At 41.8% G+C, this 19,267-nt stretch overlaps 17 non-coding genes across 17 annotated transcripts; all 17 read right to left on the minus strand.

Moving 5' to 3' along the window:
• Positions 1 to 119: 119 nt before the first annotated feature.
• Positions 120 to 191, minus strand: trnaq-cug (transfer RNA glutamine (anticodon CUG)). Its single transcript has one exon. It is a non-coding gene; the product is annotated as a tRNA-Gln (tRNA).
• A 1,221-nt stretch (positions 192 to 1,412) lies between these two features.
• Positions 1,413 to 1,484, minus strand: trnaq-cug (transfer RNA glutamine (anticodon CUG)). Its single transcript has one exon. It is a non-coding gene; the product is annotated as a tRNA-Gln (tRNA).
• Positions 1,485 to 2,705: 1,221 nt separating this feature from the next.
• On the minus strand, positions 2,706 to 2,777 carry trnaq-cug (transfer RNA glutamine (anticodon CUG)). Its single transcript has one exon. It is a non-coding gene; the product is annotated as a tRNA-Gln (tRNA).
• A 1,221-nt stretch (positions 2,778 to 3,998) lies between these two features.
• trnaq-cug (transfer RNA glutamine (anticodon CUG)) lies at positions 3,999 to 4,070 on the minus strand. The gene has a single exon. It is a non-coding gene; the product is annotated as a tRNA-Gln (tRNA).
• A 1,221-nt stretch (positions 4,071 to 5,291) lies between these two features.
• trnaq-cug (transfer RNA glutamine (anticodon CUG)) lies at positions 5,292 to 5,363 on the minus strand. Its single transcript has one exon. It is a non-coding gene; the product is annotated as a tRNA-Gln (tRNA).
• Positions 5,364 to 6,584: 1,221 nt separating this feature from the next.
• trnaq-cug (transfer RNA glutamine (anticodon CUG)) lies at positions 6,585 to 6,656 on the minus strand. The gene has a single exon. It is a non-coding gene; the product is annotated as a tRNA-Gln (tRNA).
• Positions 6,657 to 7,231: 575 nt separating this feature from the next.
• Positions 7,232 to 7,303, minus strand: trnaq-cug (transfer RNA glutamine (anticodon CUG)). Its single transcript has one exon. It is a non-coding gene; the product is annotated as a tRNA-Gln (tRNA).
• A 1,221-nt stretch (positions 7,304 to 8,524) lies between these two features.
• On the minus strand, positions 8,525 to 8,596 carry trnaq-cug (transfer RNA glutamine (anticodon CUG)). Its single transcript has one exon. It is a non-coding gene; the product is annotated as a tRNA-Gln (tRNA).
• A 1,221-nt stretch (positions 8,597 to 9,817) lies between these two features.
• Positions 9,818 to 9,889, minus strand: trnaq-cug (transfer RNA glutamine (anticodon CUG)). Its single transcript has one exon. It is a non-coding gene; the product is annotated as a tRNA-Gln (tRNA).
• Positions 9,890 to 11,110: 1,221 nt separating this feature from the next.
• On the minus strand, positions 11,111 to 11,182 carry trnaq-cug (transfer RNA glutamine (anticodon CUG)). The gene has a single exon. It is a non-coding gene; the product is annotated as a tRNA-Gln (tRNA).
• Positions 11,183 to 11,757: 575 nt separating this feature from the next.
• Positions 11,758 to 11,829, minus strand: trnaq-cug (transfer RNA glutamine (anticodon CUG)). The gene has a single exon. It is a non-coding gene; the product is annotated as a tRNA-Gln (tRNA).
• Positions 11,830 to 13,050: 1,221 nt separating this feature from the next.
• trnaq-cug (transfer RNA glutamine (anticodon CUG)) lies at positions 13,051 to 13,122 on the minus strand. The gene has a single exon. It is a non-coding gene; the product is annotated as a tRNA-Gln (tRNA).
• Positions 13,123 to 14,343: 1,221 nt separating this feature from the next.
• trnaq-cug (transfer RNA glutamine (anticodon CUG)) lies at positions 14,344 to 14,415 on the minus strand. Its single transcript has one exon. It is a non-coding gene; the product is annotated as a tRNA-Gln (tRNA).
• A 1,221-nt stretch (positions 14,416 to 15,636) lies between these two features.
• Positions 15,637 to 15,708, minus strand: trnaq-cug (transfer RNA glutamine (anticodon CUG)). Its single transcript has one exon. It is a non-coding gene; the product is annotated as a tRNA-Gln (tRNA).
• Positions 15,709 to 16,929: 1,221 nt separating this feature from the next.
• On the minus strand, positions 16,930 to 17,001 carry trnaq-cug (transfer RNA glutamine (anticodon CUG)). The gene has a single exon. It is a non-coding gene; the product is annotated as a tRNA-Gln (tRNA).
• A 575-nt stretch (positions 17,002 to 17,576) lies between these two features.
• Positions 17,577 to 17,648, minus strand: trnaq-cug (transfer RNA glutamine (anticodon CUG)). Its single transcript has one exon. It is a non-coding gene; the product is annotated as a tRNA-Gln (tRNA).
• A 1,221-nt stretch (positions 17,649 to 18,869) lies between these two features.
• On the minus strand, positions 18,870 to 18,941 carry trnaq-cug (transfer RNA glutamine (anticodon CUG)). The gene has a single exon. It is a non-coding gene; the product is annotated as a tRNA-Gln (tRNA).
• Between the last annotated feature and the right edge of the window lie 326 nt (positions 18,942 to 19,267).

Here is a 19,267-nt window from a genome sequence, read left to right on the forward strand (position 1 = left end):
ACAGGATTTGAAAACTCGACTTGCAGATCAAGCATCAATGACAAAGGCAACAAAACTGCCGAACAGCAGCCTTCTACATGCTTGGTCCAAATTTTCAGCAGCTGGGACAACAAACATTCAGGTTCCACCGAGATTTGAACTCGGATCGCTGGACTCAGAGTCCAGAGTGCTCACCATTACACCATGGAACCAACTATGCCAAAACATTTGAAAGCTTTCTCAAAATCTGCCAAATCAATTCCAACATTACACTTTGGATTGTCCTTTTTGCATTCACAGCGTCAGTTTCACCTCTTTACGGTCTGTTAATTATCGATGCAGAGCAATTCACACAGATGCCGTTGAGGCAATGGCTTCTCATAATATCTGTTTCTGTTTCACACTGTTCAGCACAGATTGTACTTCAGTCTTGCCAGGTAAAACGTGCGTTGGCATTGCAATGAATTCATGCATAATGCTTGGCATGAAAAGAAAATGCAACGTTTTGTTGAGTGCAAACCATGTACTGCATGCATTTCAAAAGGCGTTGCATTTATTCATCCTGAGGAATGCCTATTGCACAGATAATCTCAGCACACATTATGCAGCATGAAACAGCAAACTAATTTTTCCTCTGCTGATTGGAACAGGGAACTGCCGGTTGAACACACGATTTGAAAACTCGACTTGCAGATCAAGCATCAATGTCAAAGGCAACAAAACTGCAAACCTGCAGTTTTTTACTTGTTTGACCTGAATTTCCAGCAGCTGGGACAACAAGCATTCAGGCTCCCCTGAGATTTGAACCAGGATTGCTAGAGTTTAGAGTCCAGAGTGCTCACCATTTCACCATGGAATCAACTACTGTCGCCCATTTGAAACATTCCTCAAAATCTACAAAATCAACTCCAACATTACACTTTGGATTGATATTTTTGCATTCACAGCGTCAGTTTCACCTATTTACGGTCTGTTAATTATCGATGCAGAGCAAATCACACAGACGCCGTTGAGGCTATGGGTTCTCAAATAGCTGTTTCTGTTTCAAACTGTTCAGCACAGATTGTACTTCAGTCTTGCCAGGTAAAACGTGTGTTAGCATTGCAATGCATTCATGCAAAATGCTTGGCATGAAAAGAAAATGCAACGTTTTGTTGAGTGCAATCCATGCATTTCAAAAGGCATTGCGTTTATTCATCCTGCGGAGTGCATATTGCACAGATAATCTCAGCACACATTGTGCAGGCAAAGGCAGCATTAAACAGTAAACTAATTTCTACTCTGCTGATTGGAACAGGTAATTGCCGGTTGAACACACGATTTGAAAACTCGACTTGCAGATCAAGCATCAATGACAAAGGCAACAAAACTGCCAAACAGCAGCCTTCTACATGCTTGGTCCAAATTTTCAGCAGCTGGGACAACAAACATTCAGGTTCCACCGAGATTTGAACTCGGATCGCTGGATTCAGAGTCCAGAGTGCTCACCATTACACCATGGAACCAACTATGCCAAAACATTTGAAAGCTTTCACAAAATCTGCCAAATCAATTCCAACATTACACTTTGGATTGTCCTTTTTGCATTCACAGCGTCAGTTTCACCTCTTTACGGTCTGTTAATTATCGATGCAGAGCAATTCACACAGATGCCGTTGAGGCAATGGCTTCTCATAATATCTGTTTCTGTTTCACACTGTTCAGCACAGATTGTACTTCAGTCTTGCCAGGTAAAACGTGCGTTGGCATTGCAATGAATTCATGCATAATGCTTGGCATGAAAAGAAAATGCAACGTTTTGTTGAGTGCAAACCATGTACTGCATGCATTTCAAAAGGCGTTGCATTTATTCATCCTGAGGAATGCCTATTGCACAGATAATCTCAGCACACATTATGCAGCATGAAACAGCAAACTAATTTTTCCTCTGCTGATTGGAACAGGGAACTGCCGGTTGAACACACGATTTGAAAACTCGACTTGCAGATCAAGCATCAATGTCAAAGGCAACAAAACTGCAAACCTGCAGTTTTTTACTTGTTTGACCTGAATTTCCAGCAGCTGGGACAACAAGCATTCAGGCTCCCCTGAGATTTGAACCAGGATTGCTAGAGTTTAGAGTCCAGAGTGCTCACCATTTCACCATGGAATCAACTACTGTCGCCCATTTGAAACATTCCTCAAAATCTACAAAATCAACTCCAACATTACACTTTGGATTGATATTTTTGCATTCACAGCGTCAGTTTCACCTATTTACGGTCTGTTAATTATCGATGCAGAGCAAATCACACAGACGCCGTTGAGGCTATGGGTTCTCAAATAGCTGTTTCTGTTTCAAACTGTTCAGCACAGATTGTACTTCAGTCTTGCCAGGTAAAACGTGTGTTAGCATTGCAATGCATTCATGCAAAATGCTTGGCATGAAAAGAAAATGCAACGTTTTGTTGAGTGCAATCCATGCATTTCAAAAGGCATTGCGTTTATTCATCCTGCGGAGTGCATATTGCACAGATAATCTCAGCACACATTGTGCAGGCAAAGGCAGCATTAAACAGTAAACTAATTTCTACTCTGCTGATTGGAACAGGTAACTGCCGGTTGAACACACGATTTGAAAACTCGACTTGCAGATCAAGCATCAATGACAAAGGCAACAAAACTGCCAAACAGCAGCCTTCTACATGCTTGGTCCAAATTTTCAGCAGCTGGGACAACAAACATTCAGGTTCCACCGAGATTTGAACTCGGATCGCTGGATTCAGAGTCCAGAGTGCTCACCATTACACCATGGAACCAACTAGGCCAAAACATTTGAAAGCTTTCTCAAAATCTGCCAAATCAATTCCAACATTACACTTTGGATTGTCCTTTTTGCATTCACAGCGTCAGTTTCACCGATTTGCGGTCTGTTAATTATCGATGCAGAGCAATTCACACAGATGCCGTTGAGGCAATGGCTTCTCATAATATCTGTTTCTGTTTCACACTGTTCAGCACAGATTGTACTTCAGTCTTGGCAGGTAAAACGTGCGTTGGCATTGCAATGCATTCATGCATAATGCTTGGCATGAAAAGAAAATGCAACGTTTTGTTGAGTGCAAACCATGTACTGCATGCATTTCAAAAGGCGTTGCATTTATTCATCCTGAGGAATGCCTATTGCACAGATAATCTCAGCACACATTATGCAGCATGAAACAGCAAACTAATTTTTCCTCTGCTGATTGGAACAGGGAACTGCCGGTTGAACACACGATTTGAAAACTCGACTTGCAGATCAAGCATCAATGTCAAAGGCAACAAAACTGCAAACCTGCAGTTTTTTACTTGTTTGACCTGAATTTCCAGCAGCTGGGACAACAAGCATTCAGGCTCCCCTGAGATTTGAACCAGGATTGCTAGAGTTTAGAGTCCAGAGTGCTCACCATTTCACCATGCAATCAACTACGGTCGCCCATTTGAAACATTCCTCAAAATCTACAAAATCAACTCCAACATTACACTTTGGATTGATATTTTTGCATTCACAGCGTCAGTTTCACCTATTTACGGTCTGTTAATTATCGATGCAGAGCAATTCACACAGATGCCGTTGAGGCTATGGGTTCTCAAATAGCTGTTTCTGTTTCAAACTGTTCAGCACAGATTGTACTTCAGTCTTGCCAGGTAAAACGTGTGTTAGCATTGCAATGCATTCATGCAAAATGCTTGGCATGAAAAGAAAATGCAACGTTTTGTTGAGTGCAATCCATGCATTTCAAAAGGCATTGCGTTTATTCATGCTGCGGAGTGCATATTGCACAGATAATCTCAGCACACATTGTGCAGGCAAAGGCAGCATTAAACAGCAAACTAATTTCTACTCTGCTGATTGGAACAGCTAACTGCCGGTTGAACACACGATTTGAAAACTCGACTTGCAGATCAAGCATCAATGACAAAGGCAACAAAACTGCCAAACAGCAGCCTTCTACATGCTTGGTCCAAATTTTCAGCAGCTGGGACAACAAACATTCAGGTTCCACCGAGATTTGAACTCGGATCGCTGGATTCAGAGTCCAGAGTGCTCACCATTACACCATGGAACCAACTATGCCAAAACATTTGAAAGCTTTCTCAAAATCTGCCAAATCAATTCCAACATTACACTTTGGATTGTCCTTTTTGCATTCACAGCGTCAGTTTCACCTCTTTACGGTCTGTTAATTATCGATGCAGAGCAATTCACACAGATGCCGTTGAGGCAATGGCTTCTCATAATATCTGTTTCTGTTTCACACTGTTCAGCACAGATTGTACTTCAGTCTTGCCAGGTAAAACGTGCGTTGGCATTGCAATGAATTCATGCATAATGCTTGGCATGAAAAGAAAATGCAACGTTTTGTTGAGTGCAAACCATGTACTGCATGCATTTCAAAAGGCGTTGCATTTATTCATCCTGAGGAATGCCTATTGCACAGATAATCTCAGCACACATTATGCAGCATGAAACAGCAAACTCATTTTTCCTCTGCTGATTGGAACAGGGAACTGCCGGTTGAACACACGATTTGAAAACTCGACTTGCAGATCAAGCATCAATGTCAAAGGCAACAAAACTGCAAACCTGCAGTTTTTTACTTGTTTGACCTGAATTTCCAGCAGCTGGGACAACAAGCATTCAGGCTCCCCTGAGATTTGAACCAGGATTGCTAGAGTTTAGAGTCCAGAGTGCTCACCATTTCACCATGGAATCAACTACTGTCGCCCATTTGAAACATTCCTCAAAATCTACAAAATCAACTCCAACATTACACTTTGGATTGATATTTTTGCATTCACAGCGTCAGTTTCACCTATTTACGGTCTGTTAATTATCGATGCAGAGCAAATCACACAGACGCCGTTGAGGCTATGGGTTCTCAAATAGCTGTTTCTGTTTCAAACTGTTCAGCACAGATTGTACTTCAGTCTTGCCAGGTAAAACGTGTGTTAGCATTGCAATGCATTCATGCAAAATGCTTGGCATGAAAAGAAAATGTAACGTTTTGTTGAGTGCAATCCATGCATTTCAAAAGGCATTGCGTTTATTCATCCTGCGGAGTGCATATTGCACAGATAATCTCAGCACACATTGTGCAGGCAAAGGCAGCATTAAACAGTAAACTAATTTCTACTCTGCTGATTGGAACAGGTAACTGCCGGTTGAACACACGATTTGAAAACTCGACTTGCAGATCAAGCATCAATGACAAAGGCAACAAAACTGCCAAACAGCAGCCTTCTACATGCTTGGTCCAAATTTTCAGCAGCTGGGACAACAAACATTCAGGTTCCACCGAGATTTGAACTCGGATCGCTGGATTCAGAGTCCAGAGTGCTCACCATTACACCATGGAACCAACTATGCCAAAACATTTGAAAGCTTTCTCAAAATCTGCCAAATCAATTCCAACATTACACTTTGGATTGTCCTTTTTGCATTCACAGCGTCAGTTTCACCGATTTGCGGTCTGTTAATTATCGATGCAGAGCAATTCACACAGATGCCGTTGAGGCAATGGCTTCTCATAATATCTGTTTCTGTTTCACACTGTTCAGCACAGATTGTACTTCAGTCTTGGCAGGTAAAACGTGCGTTGGCATTGCAATGCATTCATGCATAATGCTTGGCATGAAAAGAAAATGCAACGTTTTGTTGAGTGCAAACCATGTACTGCATGCATTTCAAAAGGCGTTGCATTTATTCATCCTGAGGAATGCCTATTGCACAGATAATCTCAGCACACATTATGCAGCATGAAACAGCAAACTAATTTTTCCTCTGCTGATTGGAACAGGGAACTGCCGGTTGAACACACGATTTGAAAACTCGACTTGCAGATCAAGCATCAATGTCAAAGGCAACAAAACTGCAAACCTGCAGTTTTTTACTTGTTTGACCTGAATTTCCAGCAGCTGGGACAACAAGCATTCAGGCTCCCCTGAGATTTGAACCAGGATTGCTAGAGTTTAGAGTCCAGAGTGCTCACCATTTCACCATGCAATCAACTACGGTCGCCCATTTGAAACATTCCTCAAAATCTACAAAATCAACTCCAACATTACACTTTGGATTGATATTTTTGCATTCACAGCGTCAGTTTCACCTATTTACGGTCTGTTAATTATCGATGCAGAGCAATTCACACAGATGCCATTGAGGCTATGGGTTCTCAAATAGCTGTTTCTGTTTCAAACTGTTCAGCACAGATTGTACTTCAATCTTGCCAGGTAAAACGTGTGTTAGCATTGCAATGCATTCATGCAAAATGCTTGGCATGAAAAGAAAATGCAACGTTTTGTTGAGTGCAGTCCATGCATTTCAAAAGGCATTGCGTTTATTCATGCTGCGGAGTGCATATTGCACAGATAATCTCAGCACACATTGTGCAGGCAAAGGCAGCATTAAACAGCAAACTAATTTCTACTCTGCTGATTGGAACAGCTAACTGCCGGTTGAACACACGATTTGAAAACTCGACTTGCAGATCAAGCATCAATGACAAAGGCAACAAAACTGCCAAACAGCAGCCTTCTACATGCTTGGTCCAAATTTTCAGCAGCTGGGACAACAAACATTCAGGTTTCACCGAGATTTGAACTCGGATCGCTGGATTCAGAGTCCAGAGTGCTCACCATTACACCATGGAACCAACTATGCCAAAACATTTGAAAGCTTTCTCAAAATCTGCCAAATCAATTCCAACATTACACTTTGGATTGTCCTTTTTGCATTCACAGCGTCAGTTTCACCTCTTTACGGTCTGTTAATTATCGATGCAGAGCAATTCACACAGATGCCGTTGAGGCAATGGCTTCTCATAATATCTGTTTCTGTTTCACACTGTTCAGCACAGACTGTACTTCAGTCTTGGCAGGTAAAACGTGCGTTGGCATTGCAATGCATTCATGCAAAATGCTTGGCATGAAAAGAAAATGCAACGTTTTGTTGAGTGCAATCCATGCATTTCAAAAGGCATTGCGTTTATTCATGCTGCGGAGTGCATATTGCACAGATAATCTCAGCACACATTGTGCAGGCAAAGGCAGCATTAAACAGCAAACTAATTTCGACTCTGCTGATTGGAACAGCTGACTGCCGGTTGAACACAGGATTTGAAAACTCGACTTGCAGATCAAGCATCAATGACAAAGGCAACAAAACTGCCAAACAGCAGCCTTCTACATGCTTGGTCCAAATTTTCAGCAGCTGGGACAACAAACATTCAGGTTCCACCGAGATTTGAACTCGGATCGCTGGACTCAGAGTCCAGAGTGCTCACCATTACACCATGGAACCAACTATGCCAAAACATTTGAAAGCTTTCTCAAAATCTGCCAAATCAATTCCAACATTACACTTTGGATTGTCCTTTTTGCATTCACAGCGTCAGTTTCACCTCTTTACGGTCTGTTAATTATCGATGCAGAGCAATTCACACAGATGCCGTTGAGGCAATGGCTTCTCATAATATCTGTTTCTGTTTCACACTGTTCAGCACAGATTGTACTTCAGTCTTGCCAGGTAAAACGTGCGTTGGCATTGCAATGAATTCATGCATAATGCTTGGCATGAAAAGAAAATGCAACGTTTTGTTGAGTGCAAACCATGTACTGCATGCATTTCAAAAGGCGTTGCATTTATTCATCCTGAGGAATGCCTATTGCACAGATAATCTCAGCACACATTATGCAGCATGAAACAGCAAACTAATTTTTCCTCTGCTGATTGGAACAGGGAACTGCCGGTTGAACACACGATTTGAAAACTCGACTTGCAGATCAAGCATCAATGTCAAAGGCAACAAAACTGCAAACCTGCAGTTTTTTACTTGTTTGACCTGAATTTCCAGCAGCTGGGACAACAAGCATTCAGGCTCCCCTGAGATTTGAACCAGGATTGCTAGAGTTTAGAGTCCAGAGTGCTCACCATTTCACCATGGAATCAACTACTGTCGCCCATTTGAAACATTCCTCAAAATCTACAAAATCAACTCCAACATTACACTTTGGATTGATATTTTTGCATTCACAGCGTCAGTTTCACCTATTTACGGTCTGTTAATTATCGATGCAGAGCAAATCACACAGACGCCGTTGAGGCTATGGGTTCTCAAATAGCTGTTTCTGTTTCAAACTGTTCAGCACAGATTGTACTTCAGTCTTGCCAGGTAAAACGTGTGTTAGCATTGCAATGCATTCATGCAAAATGCTTGGCATGAAAAGAAAATGCAACGTTTTGTTGAGTGCAATCCATGCATTTCAAAAGGCATTGCGTTTATTCATCCTGCGGAGTGCATATTGCACAGATAATCTCAGCACACATTGTGCAGGCAAAGGCAGCATTAAACAGTAAACTAATTTCTACTCTGCTGATTGGAACAGGTAACTGCCGGTTGAACACACGATTTGAAAACTCGACTTGCAGATCAAGCATCAATGACAAAGGCAACAAAACTGCCAAACAGCAGCCTTCTACATGCTTGGTCCAAATTTTCAGCAGCTGGGACAACAAACATTCAGGTTCCACTGAGATTTGAACTCGGATCGCTGGATTCAGAGTCCAGAGTGCTCACCATTACACCATGGAACCAACTATGCCAAAACATTTGAAAGCTTTCTCAAAATCTGCCAAATCAATTCCAACATTACACTTTGGATTGTCCTTTTTGCATTCACAGCATCAGTTTCACCGATTTGCGGTCTGTTAATTATCGATGCAGAGCAATTCACACAGATGCCGTTGAGGCAATGGCTTCTCATAATATCTGTTTCTGTTTCACACTGTTCAGCACAGATTGTACTTCAGTCTTGGCAGGTAAAACGTGCGTTGGCATTGCAATGCATTCATGCATAATGCTTGGCATGAAAAGAAAATGCAACGTTTTGTTGAGTGCAAACCATGTACTGCATGCATTTCAAAAGGCGTTGCATTTATTCATCCTGAGGAATGCCTATTGCACAGATAATCTCAGCACACATTATGCAGCATGAAACAGCAAACTAATTTTTCCTCTGCTGATTGGAACAGGGAACTGCCGGTTGAACACACGATTTGAAAACTCGACTTGCAGATCAAGCATCAATGTCAAAGGCAACAAAACTGCAAACCTGCAGTTTTTTACTTGTTTGACCTGAATTTCCAGCAGCTGGGACAAAAAGCATTCAGGCTCCCCTGAGATTTGAACCAGGATTGCTAGAATTTAGAGTCCAGAGTGCTCACCATTTCACCATGGAATCAACTACTGTCGCCCATTTGAAACATTCCTCAAAATCTACAAAATCAACTCCAACATTACACTTTGGATTGATATTTTTGCATTCACAGCGTCAGTTTCACCTATTTACGGTCTGTTAATTATCGATGCAGAGCAATTCACACAGATGCCGTTGAGGCTATGGGTTCTCAAATAGCTGTTTCTGTTTCAAACTGTTCAGCACAGATTGTACTTCAGTCTTGCCAGGTAAAACGTGTGTTAGCATTGCAATGCATTCATGCAAAATGCTTGGCATGAAAAGAAAATGCAACGTTTTGTTGAGTGCAATCCATGCATTTCAAAAGGCATTGCGTTTATTCATGCTGCGGAGTGCATATTGCACAGATAATCTCAGCACACATTGTGCAGGCAAAGGCAGCATTAAACAGCAAACTAATTTCTACTCTGCTGATTGGAACAGCTAACTGCCGGTTGAACACACGATTTGAAAACTCGACTTGCAGATCAAGCATCAATGACAAAGGCAACAAAACTGCCAAACAGCAGCCTTCTACATGCTTGGTCCAAATTTTCAGCAGCTGGGACAACAAACATTCAGGTTTCACCGAGATTTGAACTCGGATCGCTGGATTCAGAGTCCAGAGTGCTCACCATTACACCATGGAACCAACTATGCCAAAACATTTGAAAGCTTTCTCAAAATCTGCCAAATCAATTCCAACATTACACTTTGGATTGTCCTTTTTGCATTCACAGCGTCAGTTTCACCTCTTTACGGTCTGTTAATTATCGATGCAGAGCAATTCACACAGATGCCGTTGAGGCAATGGCTTCTCATAATATCTGTTTCTGTTTCACACTGTTCAGCACAGATTGTACTTCAGTCTTGCCAGGTAAAACGTGCGTTGGCATTGCAATGAATTCATGCATAATGCTTGGCATGAAAAGAAAATGCAACGTTTTGTTGAGTGCAAACCATGTACTGCATGCATTTCAAAAGGCGTTGCATTTATTCATCCTGAGGAATGCCTATTGCACAGATAATCTCAGCACACATTATGCAGCATGAAACAGCAAACTAATTTTTCCTCTGCAGATTGGAACAGGGAACTGCCGGTTGAACACACGATTTGAAAACTCGACTTGCAGATCAAGCATCAATGTCAAAGGCAACAAAACTGCAAACCTGCAGTTTTTTACTTGTTTGACCTGAATTTCCAGCAGCTGGGACAACAAGCATTCAGGCTCCCCTGAGATTTGAACCAGGATTGCTAGAGTTTAGAGTCCAGAGTGCTCACCATTTCACCATGGAATCAACTACTGTCGCCCATTTGAAACATTCCTCAAAATCTACAAAATCAACTCCAACATTACACTTTGGATTGATATTTTTGTATTCACAGCGTCAGTTTCACCTATTTACGGTCTGTTAATTATCGATGCAGAGCAAATCACACAGACGCCGTTGAGGCTATGGGTTCTCAAATAGCTGTTTCTGTTTCAAACTGTTCAGCACAGATTGTACTTCAGTCTTGCCAGGTAAAACGTGTGTTAGCATTGCAATGCATTCATGCAAAATGCTTGGCATGAAAAGAAAATGCAACGTTTTGTTGAGTGCAGTCCATGCATTTCAAAAGGCATTGCGTTTATTCATGCTGCGGAGTGCATATTGCACAGATAATCTCAGCACACATTGTGCAGGCAAAGGCAGCATTAAACAGCAAACTAATTTCTACTCTGCTGATTGGAACAGCTAACTGCCGGTTGAACACACGATTTGAAAACTCGACTTGCAGATCAAGCATCAATGACAAAGGCAACAAAACTGCCAAACAGCAGCCTTCTACATGCTTGGTCCAAATTTTCAGCAGCTGGGACAACAAACATTCAGGTTTCACCGAGATTTGAACTCGGATCGCTGGATTCAGAGTCCAGAGTGCTCACCATTACACCATGGAACCAACTATGCCAAAACATTTGAAAGCTTTCTCAAAATCTGCCAAATCAATTCCAACATTACACTTTGGATTGTCCTTTTTGCATTCACAGCGTCAGTTTCACCTCTTTACGGTCTGTTAATTATCGATGCAGAGCAATTCACACAGATGCCGTTGAGGCAATGGCTTCTCATAATATCTGTTTCTGTTTCACACTGTTCAGCACAGACTGTACTTCAGTCTTGGCAGGTAAAACGTGCGTTGGCATTGCAATGCATTCATGCAAAATGCTTGGCATGAAAAGAAAATGCAACGTTTTGTTGAGTGCAATCCATGCATTTCAAAAGGCATTGCGTTTATTCATGCTGCGGAGTGCATATTGCACAGATAATCTCAGCACACATTGTGCAGGCAAAGGCAGCATTAAACAGCAAACTAATTTCGACTCTGCTGATTGGAACAGCTGACTGCCGGTTGAACACAGGATTTGAAAACTCGACTTGCAGATCAAGCATCAATGACAAAGGCAACAAAACTGCCAAACAGCAGCCTTCTACATGCTTGGTCCAAATTTTCAGCAGCTGGGACAACAAACATTCAGGTTCCACCGAGATTTGAACTCGGATCGCTGGACTCAGAGTCCAGAGTGCTCACCATTACACCATGGAACCAACTATGCCAAAACATTTGAAAGCTTTCTCAAAATCTGCCAAATCAATTCCAACATTACACTTTGGATTGTCCTTTTTGCATTCACAGCGTCAGTTTCACCTCTTTACGGTCTGTTAATTATCGATGCAGAGCAATTCACACAGATGCCGTTGAGGCAATGGCTTCTCATAATATCTGTTTCTGTTTCACACTGTTCAGCACAGATTGTACTTCAGTCTTGCCAGGTAAAACGTGCGTTGGCATTGCAATGAATTCATGCATAATGCTTGGCATGAAAAGAAAATGCAACGTTTTGTTGAGTGCAAACCATGTACTGCATGCATTTCAAAAGGCGTTGCATTTATTCATCCTGAGGAATGCCTATTGCACAGATAATCTCAGCACACATTATGCAGCATGAAACAGCAAACTAATTTTTCCTCTGCTGATTGGAACAGGGAACTGCCGGTTGAACACACGATTTGAAAACTCGACTTGCAGATCAAGCATCAATGTCAAAGGCAACAAAACTGCAAACCTGCAGTTTTTTACTTGTTTGACCTGAATTTCCAGCAGCTGGGACAACAAGCATTCAGGCTCCCCTGAGATTTGAACCAGGATTGCTAGAGTTTAGAGTCCAGAGTGCTCACCATTTCACCATGGAATCAACTACTGTCGCCCATTTGAAACATTCCTCAAAATCTACAAAATCAACTCCAACATTACACTTTGGATTGATATTTTTGCATTCACAGCGTCAGTTTCACCTATTTACGGTCTGTTAATTATCGATGCAGAGCAAATCACACAGACGCCGTTGAGGCTATGGGTTCTCAAATAGCTGTTTCTGTTTCAAACTGTTCAGCACAGATTGTACTTCAGTCTTGCCAGGTAAAACGTGTGTTAGCATTGCAATGCATTCATGCAAAATGCTTGGCATGAAAAGAAAATGCAACGTTTTGTTGAGTGCAATCCATGCATTTCAAAAGGCATTGCGTTTATTCATCCTGCGGAGTGCATATTGCACAGATAATCTCAGCACACATTGTGCAGGCAAAGGCAGCATTAAACAGTAAACTAATTTCTACTCTGCTGATTGGAACAGGTAACTGCCGGTTGAACACACGATTTGAAAACTCGACTTGCAGATCAAGCATCAATGACAAAGGCAACAAAACTGCCAAACAGCAGCCTTCTACATGCTTGGTCCAAATTTTCAGCAGCTGGGACAACAAACATTCAGGTTCCACTGAGATTTGAACTCGGATCGCTGGATTCAGAGTCCAGAGTGCTCACCATTACACCATGGAACCAACTATGCCAAAACATTTGAAAGCTTTCTCAAAATCTGCCAAATCAATTCCAACATTACACTTTGGATTGTCCTTTTTGCATTCACAGCATCAGTTTCACCGATTTGCGGTCTGTTAATTATCGATGCAGAGCAATTCACACAGATGCCGTTGAGGCAATGGCTTCTCATAATATCTGTTTCTGTTTCACACTGTTCAGCACAGATTGTACTTCAGTCTTGGCAGGTAAAACGTGCGTTGGCATTGCAATGCATTCATGCATAATGCTTGGCATGAAAAGAAAATGCAACGTTTTGTTGAGTGCAAACCATGTACTGCATGCATTTCAAAAGGCGTTGCATTTATTCATCCTGAGGAATGCCTATTGCACAGATAATCTCAGCACACATTATGCAGCATGAAACAGCAAACTAATTTTTCCTCTGCTGATTGGAACAGGGAACTGCCGGTTGAACACACGATTTGAAAACTCGACTTGCAGATCAAGCATCAATGTCAAAGGCAACAAAACTGCAAACCTGCAGTTTTTTACTTGTTTGACCTGAATTTCCAGCAGCTGGGACAAAAAGCATTCAGGCTCCCCTGAGATTTGAACCAGGATTGCTAGAATTTAGAGTCCAGAGTGCTCACCATTTCACCATGGAATCAACTACTGTCGCCCATTTGAAACATTCCTCAAAATCTACAAAATCAACTCCAACATTACACTTTGGATTGATATTTTTGCATTCACAGCGTCAGTTTCACCTATTTACGGTCTGTTAATTATCGATGCAGAGCAATTCACACAGATGCCGTTGAGGCTATGGGTTCTCAAATAGCTGTTTCTGTTTCAAACTGTTCAGCACAGATTGTACTTCAGTCTTGCCAGGTAAAACGTGTGTTAGCATTGCAATGCATTCATGCAAAATGCTTGGCATGAAAAGAAAATGCAACGTTTTGTTGAGTGCAATCCATGCATTTCAAAAGGCATTGCGTTTATTCATGCTGCGGAGTGCATATTGCACAGATAATCTCAGCACACATTGTGCAGGCAAAGGCAGCATTAAACAGCAAACTAATTTCTACTCTGCTGATTGGAACAGCTAACTGCCGGTTGAACACACGATTTGAAAACTCGACTTGCAGATCAAGCATCAATGACAAAGGCAACAAAACTGCCAAACAGCAGCCTTCTACATGCTTGGTCCAAATTTTCAGCAGCTGGGACAACAAACATTCAGGTTTCACCGAGATTTGAACTCGGATCGCTGGATTCAGAGTCCAGAGTGCTCACCATTACACCATGGAACCAACTATGCCAAAACATTTGAAAGCTTTCTCAAAATCTGCCAAATCAATTCCAACATTACACTTTGGATTGTCCTTTTTGCATTCACAGCGTCAGTTTCACCTCTTTACGGTCTGTTAATTATCGATGCAGAGCAATTCACACAGATGCCGTTGAGGCAATGGCTTCTCATAATATCTGTTTCTGTTTCACACTGTTCAGCACAGATTGTACTTCAGTCTTGCCAGGTAAAACGTGCGTTGGCATTGCAATGAATTCATGCATAATGCTTGGCATGAAAAGAAAATGCAACGTTTTGTTGAGTGCAAACCATGTACTGCATGCATTTCAAAAGGCGTTGCATTTATTCATCCTGAGGAATGCCTATTGCACAGATAATCTCAGCACACATTATGCAGCATGAAACAGCAAACTAATTTTTCCTCTGCAGATTGGAACAGGGAACTGCCGGTTGAACACACGATTTGAAAACTCGACTTGCAGATCAAGCATCAATGTCAAAGGCAACAAAACTGCAAACCTGCAGTTTTTTACTTGTTTGACCTGAATTTCCAGCAGCTGGGACAACAAGCATTCAGGCTCCCCTGAGATTTGAACCAGGATTGCTAGAGTTTAGAGTCCAGAGTGCTCACCATTTCACCATGGAATCAACTACTGTCGCCCATTTGAAACATTCCTCAAAATCTACAAAATCAACTCCAACATTACACTTTGGATTGATATTTTTGTATTCACAGCGTCAGTTTCACCTATTTACGGTCTGTTAATTATCGATGCAGAGCAAATCACACAGACGCCGTTGAGGCTATGGGTTCTCAAATAGCTGTTTCTGTTTCAAACTGTTCAGCACAGATTGTACTTCAGTCTTGCCAGGTAAAACGTGTGTTAGCATTGCAATGCATTCATGCAAAATGCTTGGCATGAAAAGAAAATGCAACGTTTTGTTGAGTGCAATCCATGCATTTCAAAAGGCATTGCGTTTATTCATCCTGCGGAGTGCATATTGCACAGATAATCTCAGCACACATTGTGCAGGCAAAGGCAGCATTAAACAGTAAACTAATTTCTACTCTGCTGATTGGAACAGGTAACTGCCGGTTGAACACACGATTTGAAAACTCGACTTGCAGATCAAGCATCAATGACAAAGGCAACAAAACTGCCAAACAGCAGCCTTCTACATGCTTGGTCCAAATTTTCAGCAGCTGGGACAACAAACATTCAGGTTCCACCGAGATTTGAACTCGGATCGCTGGATTCAGAGTCCAGAGTGCTCACCATTACACCATGGAACCAACTATGCCAAAACATTTGAAAGCTTTCTCAAAATCTGCCAAATCAATTCCAACATTACACTTTGGATTGTCCTTTTTGCATTCACAGCGTCAGTTTCACCGATTTGCGGTCTGTTAATTATCGATGCAGAGCAATTCACACAGATGCCGTTGAGGCAATGGCTTCTCATAATATCTGTTTCTGTTTCACACTGTTCAGCACAGATTGTACTTCAGTCTTGGCAGGTAAAACGTGCGTTGGCATTGCAATGCATTCATGCATAATGCTTGGCATGAAAAGAAAATGCAACGTTTTGTTGAGTGCAAACCATGTACTGCATGCATTTCAAAAGGCGTTGCATTTATTCATCCTGAGGAATGCCTATTGCACAGATAATCTCAGCACACATTATGCAGCATGAAACAGCAAACTAATTTTTCCTCTGCTGATTGGAACAGGGAACTGCCGGTTGAACACACGATTTGAAAACTCGACTTGCAGATCAAGCATCAATGTCAAAGGCAACAAAACTGCAAACCTGCAGTTTTTTACTTGTTTGACCTGAATTTCCAGCAGCTGGGACAACAAGCATTCAGGCTCCCCTGAGATTTGAACCAGGATTGCTAGAGTTTAGAGTCCAGAGTGCTCACCATTTCACCATGCAATCAACTACGGTCGCCCATTTGAAACATTCCTCAAAATCTACAAAATCAACTCCAACATTACACTTTGGATTGATATTTTTGCATTCACAGCGTCAGTTTCACCTATTTACGGTCTGTTAATTATCGATGCAGAGCAATTCACACAGATGCCGTTGAGGCTATGGGTTCTCAAATAGCTGTTTCTGTTTCAAACTGTTCAGCACAGATTGTACTTCAATCTTGCCAGGTAAAACGTGTGTTAGCATTGCAATGCATTCATGCAAAATGCTTGGCATGAAAAGAAAATGCAACGTTTTGTTGAGTGCAGTCCATGCATTTCAAAAGGCATTGCGTTTATTCATGCTGCGGAGTGCATATTGCACAGATAATCTCAGCACACATTGTGCAGGCAAAGGCAGCATTAAACAGCAAACTAATTTCTACTCTGCTGATTGGAACAGCTAACTGCCGGTTGAACACACGATTTGAAAACTCGACTTGCAGATCAAGCATCAATGACAAAGGCAACAAAACTGCCAAACAGCAGCCTTCTACATGCTTGGTCCAAATTTTCAGCAGCTGGGACAACAAACATTCAGGTTTCACCGAGATTTGAACTCGGATCGCTGGATTCAGAGTCCAGAGTGCTCACCATTACACCATGGAACCAACTATGCCAAAACATTTGAAAGCTTTCTCAAAATCTGCCAAATCAATTCCAACATTACACTTTGGATTGTCCTTTTTGCATTCACAGCGTCAGTTTCACCTCTTTACGGTCTGTTAATTATCGATGCAGAGCAATTCACACAGATGCCGTTGAGGCAATGGCTTCTCATAATATCTGTTTCTGTTTCACACTGTTCAGCACAGACTGTACTTCAGTCTTGGCAGGTAAAACGTGCGTTGGCATTGCAATGCATTCATGCAAAATGCTTGGCATGAAAAGAAAATGCAACGTTTTGTTGAGTGCAATCCATGCATTTCAAAAGGCATTGCGTTTATTCATGCTGCGGAGTGCATATTGCACAGATAATCTCAGCACACATTGTGCAGGCAAAGGCAGCATTAAACAGCAAACTAATTTCGACTCTGCTGATTGGAACAGCTGACTGCCGGTTGAACACAGGATTTGAAAACTCGACTTGCAGATCAAGCATCAATGACAAAGGCAACAAAACTGCCAAACAGCAGCCTTCTACATGCTTGGTCCAAATTTTCAGCAGCTGGGACAACAAACATTCAGGTTCCACCGAGATTTGAACTCGGATCGCTGGACTCAGAGTCCAGAGTGCTCACCATTACACCATGGAACCAACTATGCCAAAACATTTGAAAGCTTTCTCAAAATCTGCCAAATCAATTCCAACATTACACTTTGGATTGTCCTTTTTGCATTCACAGCGTCAGTTTCACCTCTTTACGGTCTGTTAATTATCGATGCAGAGCAATTCACACAGATGCCGTTGAGGCAATGGCTTCTCATAATATCTGTTTCTGTTTCACACTGTTCAGCACAGATTGTACTTCAGTCTTGCCAGGTAAAACGTGCGTTGGCATTGCAATGAATTCATGCATAATGCTTGGCATGAAAAGAAAATGCAACGTTTTGTTGAGTGCAAACCATGTACTGCATGCATTTCAAAAGGCGTTGCATTTATTCATCCTGAGGAATGCCTATTGCACAGATAATCTCAGCACACATTATGCAGCATGAAACAGCAAACTAATTTTTCCTCTGCTGATTGGAACAGGGAACTGCCGGTTGAACACACGATTTGAAAACTCGACTTGCAGATCAAGCATCAATGTCAAAGGCAACAAAACTGCAAACCTGCAGTTTTTTACTTGTTTGACCTGAATTTCCAGCAGCTGGGACAACAAGCATTCAGGCTCCCCTGAGATTTGAACCAGGATTGCTAGAGTTTAGAGTCCAGAGTGCTCACCATTTCACCATGGAATCAACTACTGTCGCCCATTTGAAACATTCCTCAAAATCTACAAAATCAACTCCAACATTACACTTTGGATTGATATTTTTGCATTCACAGCGTCAGTTTCACCTATTTACGGTCTGTTAATTATCGATGCAGAGCAAATCACACAGACGCCGTTGAGGCTATGGGTTCTCAAATAGCTGTTTCTGTTTCAAACTGTTCAGCACAGATTGTACTTCAGTCTTGCCAGGTAAAACGTGTGTTAGCATTGCAATGCATTCATGCAAAATGCTTGGCATGAAAAGAAAATGCAACGTTTTGTTGAGTGCAATCCATGCATTTCAAAAGGCATTGCGTTTATTCATCCTGCGGAGTGCATATTGCACAGATAATCTCAGCACACATTGTGCAGGCAAAGGCAGCATTAAACAGTAAACTAATTTCTACTCTGCTGATTGGAACAGGTAACTGCCGGTTGAACACACGATTTGAAAACTCGACTTGCAGATCAAGCATCAATGACAAAGGCAACAAAACTGCCAAACAGCAGCCTTCTACATGCTTGGTCCAAATTTTCAGCAGCTGGGACAACAAACATTCAGGTTCCACCGAGATTTGAACTCGGATCGCTGGATTCAGAGTCCAGAGTGCTCACCATTACACCATGGAACCAACTATGCCAAAACATTTGAAAGCTTTCTCAAAATCTGCCAAATCAATTCCAACATTACACTTTGGATTGTCCTTTTTGCATTCACAGCATCAGTTTCACCGATTTGCGGTCTGTTAATTATCGATGCAGAGCAATTCACACAGATGCCGTTGAGGCAATGGCTTCTCATAATATCTGTTTCTGTTTCACACTGTTCAGCACAGATTGTACTTCAGTCTTGGCAGGTAAAACGTGCGTTGGCATTGCAATGCATTCATGCATAATGCTTGGCATGAAAAGAAAATGCAACGTTTTGTTGAGTGCAAACCATGTACTGCATGCATTT

This window comes from Pristiophorus japonicus, unplaced genomic scaffold (genome assembly GCF_044704955.1).
Source record: "Pristiophorus japonicus isolate sPriJap1 unplaced genomic scaffold, sPriJap1.hap1 HAP1_SCAFFOLD_99, whole genome shotgun sequence".
NCBI lineage: Eukaryota > Metazoa > Chordata > Chondrichthyes > Pristiophoridae > Pristiophorus > Pristiophorus japonicus.